The sequence below is a fragment of the Crocuta crocuta genome, unplaced genomic scaffold (assembly GCF_008692635.1).
Source record: "Crocuta crocuta isolate KB4526 unplaced genomic scaffold, BGI_CrCroc_1.0 scaffold333, whole genome shotgun sequence".
In the NCBI taxonomy this organism is placed as follows: Eukaryota; Metazoa; Chordata; class Mammalia; order Carnivora; family Hyaenidae; genus Crocuta; species Crocuta crocuta.
This window is the reverse complement of record NW_027532856.1, coordinates 4,761,464-4,765,459: the sequence shown is the minus strand read 5'-3', so window position 1 is coordinate 4,765,459 and position 3,996 is coordinate 4,761,464.

Genomic DNA, 3,996 nt, shown 5'->3' with positions numbered 1-3,996 from the left:
CCTTCTTGGGCCCTAGCTGAAAGACTCAAAGGTGAGGGATGGAGTTGCTTGAGTTTCATTCATCCATATGTCTGGCTATCAGTGTCAGATGATACTAGGTACTAGGTGGGGCAGTTGACTGGTCTCTACATGTGGCCTGGGCTCTCTCACAACATGATAGCTGGGTTCCAAGGACATATGTCCTGAAGAGACAGCCAGGTGGAAGCTCACCTGGCTAGTCTCAAAAGTCAACGAGCATCACTTCTACTGAATTCTGTTAGACAGAAGTGAGCCACCAAGTCCAGCCCACATTCAAAGGAGGGGACTTAAACTCCATCTTTTGAATGAGGAGTGTCAAAGAATTTGTGGATATATTCTTAAGTTATTATTGATATGTAGATAAGAGCCAGATGAGGCTCTGAGTTTTATTCCAAGTGCAATGAATCTTTGGAAGGTTTGGATGTGGGGGTGGAGGGGGTGGTGATAGCATGATCTAATTTATACTTTAAAAAGGTCCTGTTGCCTGCTGGACAGAGGATGAGTTATAGAGGTCAGACCTGGTAGAGGGGGTTGAAAATTTGACTTGGAGAAAAGAGAGCTGGATTCAAGTTCAACTTCCTGCACTACCTGTTACCTTGGGCAAGTCTCCCAACGTGAGGATATAGGAGTACACTTTTGCATTTATATGAGGAGGTACCTAGGGCTTTTCCTCCCTCAAAGCTGCAGGGGCCAATGTTTGTTTCATGTCTCCCCTGTTAGATGCCTGTTTTTATTCAGCACCCTAACTCCAGTGCTTAGCATAGGACTTGGAGTGTGAAGGCTCTCCACAAATATGTGTTGAAAGAATAAATGAACAAGTAATATTGTAAATATTGTTCCTTAACAACAGACCTCCCTGACTTTACCAACCCCATAAGCCATCAGTGATAGGGCGGGGGTGAGGAGGAGCATTAAGGGAGCATCTGGCTCCGTCTCTTCTGGAATAATCCTGTGCCCATTGTATACTGGAGTCTACAAGGCCTGATTGCATTCAGAACCACCATCACTGTCCAGATGGACATAAGGAAAGCAATTCTAAAGGTTCAGAGTCGTCGGAGCTGTGGCTGTGACTGCACCTGACCACCTGCCACCTGCAGGTAGCACTGCATATTCTTGGTTGTAAATAGCTGTTTTGATACAGCAGTGGGAACACGGTGATTGCAGAGATGAGACAGAACTTGATTTCCTCCAATTCTGTCACTTTATGTGACCATTTGAAGTTATAAGTTGTGTTTAAAATTTAAGATCAGGAGGCAGAGGGTAAACAGCAAAGTACAATGTTTCTAAAGGGAAATTTTACTTTACAGATGAATGATCTACTGAATTTGAGTACCTTTACCATTGAAATGTATTCTTCTTTTAAAATTCCAAATCATTTATTTTAAAACTAAAAAACAAATCAACAGACACTGTAAGAATATATTAAATATTATATTAAAACCACCAATATGCAGGTAGTTTTCTCCCTTTATTTATTTTTAAATGCTTATTTATTTATTTCGAGACAGTGTGTGTGTGCACATGAGTAGGGGAGGGGTAGTGGGAGAGGAAGAGAGAGAATCTCAAGCAGGCTCTGCCCGCGTTCTGATTTCGTGAACTTTGAGATTATGACCTAAGCCGAAATCAAGAGTCACACACTTAACCAACTGAGCCACCCAGGCACCTCTCCCCTTTATGTAAAACACAGGCACATAATTAAAGTATTAATCCAATACTCTTTTCCTTTTTAAAAAATTTTTTTAATGTTTTTTTATTTATTTCTAGGAGAGAGAGAGAGAGACAGCAGGGGAGGGGCAGAGAGAGAGGGATTCACAGACTGAAACAGGCTCCAGGCTCTGAGCTGGCAGTCAGCACAGAGCCCGACGCGGGGCTTGAACCCACGAACCGCGAGATCATGACCCAAGCAAAAGTCGGACGCTTAACCGACTAAGCCACCCAGGTGCCCCTCCTTTTTAATTTTAATGTTTTAACGTTTTACTTATTTTTGAGACACAGAGAGACAGAGCATGAGCAGGGGAGGGGCAGAGAGAGAGGGAGACACAGAATTCAAAGCAGGCTCCAAACTCTGAGCTGTCAGCACAGAGCTCGATATGGGGCTCGAACCCACGAACTGTGAGATCATGACCTGAGCCGAAGTTGGATGCTTAACCAACTGAGCCACCCAGGCGCCCCTTCCTTTTTATATGTTGAAAATATTTTTTTAAAGTTTACTAAGAGAACTTTCACACATTTCTAACCGTGGTCATTACTTATTTCATTTAATGAGTATTACTGAAAACAATTTCATTATGTAAAGGAGGGGCCATCAAAAAACAATCAGCTCCCAATATAGGATACTCTAGGTTGCCCCTGGGCAACACTTAGCCCCAAGGAAAATCAAACCTCTCCTCGATAAGGTCCCCGTGGGTGTCACGAAAAGCCCACAGAGGGAATGTGTGGAGCTCATGGCCCTTGCCCATGCCCTTCTGGTCTCCGGGTGTGTTTCGCCCTGACAACAGAAAAAAGCAAATGTCAAAGCAAACCACAGGGAGACCTGGCAAAGACCCGTATGTCCTGACCTGCCCCAGAGTGAAGGTCATGGCTGGAGAGGAAAGCAGCTGCCCAAGATGGGGAGCATCTGGAGGGCTTCCCCCTCCATCACTGTCCTCCACTCAGTTTCCAGTGGCCCTGGCAGCTGGAATGTCCACTCTGACATGAGGAGGAGGGCTCAGAGAGCCAGGGTCTGAGCACATCTAACTTTAGAGGCCTGCCTCCCTGTCCCCCTGCCTCCCTGCCTCCCTCCACTGCCTCCCTCTCTTCCTTTGTTCCAGGTGCACAGCCTGGATGATCTGCAGAGCCCTTATAGTCACTGCCTCCTACCTTCACCCTGACGGTGCTGCCCTTGTGGGACAGCCTGGGGCCAACTCAATAAAGGAAGCAGCGTGGAGGCAGAACAAAGCTTATGCAGCACCACTGAATGCCTGCTGTGCCAGGCACTGTGGTGGCATTTTACATGGGTTCCCATAAGGTAGACATAGTGATGATCTCCATTTGACAGTGAAGAAGGGGACGCAGATGCTGAGCAGCTCACCCAAGTAGATGATGGGCAACAAGCTCCCATGTGCTCGATGCTGTGGTCCTCAGAGGGAGCCTTCCTGCAGAATCCGAGAGGCCTGGAAACAGATGGCAGGGCGTGGGGGGGGGGGGTTGTCCATGGAGGGTTGGGTGTCTGCAGCTTAGGGGCAGGGTCCTATGGGAGGGTGGCAGAGAGCAGGCTGAGGGAGGGGCAGGAGGACCACGGAGTAGAGTAGCTTTTCCTTCGGTCTCCTTGGCTGAACCTCCGCCTGTCAGCCCAGCCCAGCAGCGGCCCTGGGAACTTGCCCTCCATAGACTGGCTGTACAGGGCCCCTTGGTGGCCCCATCCTGTCTGCTGGCCTGTCATCCCCACCTCCAGCAGTCAGTAGGCCACACCCCCCAGAGAGCGGCCAACACAGCAGGGCTGGGTCTAGAGTCCGATTCCGTCTTGAGCTTCTCCCAGTGACCCACAGCAGCCCACACTCTGGCAAACCGTGGGACAAGTCACTTACTGCTGAAGAATTAGAGTCCTCTCCGGGGGGACTCTGGAGAGAGGGCAACCCGGGTTACATACACCCCACCGGGGCTTCCAGGCTCCTGCAGCATCTGGCTCCCTGTGGGCAGGGGAGGTAAAGCACATTTGATGAGCACTCTACAATTTAAAAAAAATCTCTCTTCATGGCGATCACTGTCCCCATCTCACAGGTATGGAAGATGAGGCCCAAGGAGCAGGGTGATTTACCCCAAGTCATGGAAAGGGTCAGCAACAGAGAACTCTGTGTGCTTTTAGCGACTACACAGTGATTTTCCATCCAGGCTGCCTTGTCACAAGAGCAGGGCACCTGCTGAGGAAAAGGAGGTAAGATCAGCAGGGCCCAGGCTTTCAACTGGAGCTTGTGAAAGACAGTGCTGAAGGGGTGTCTC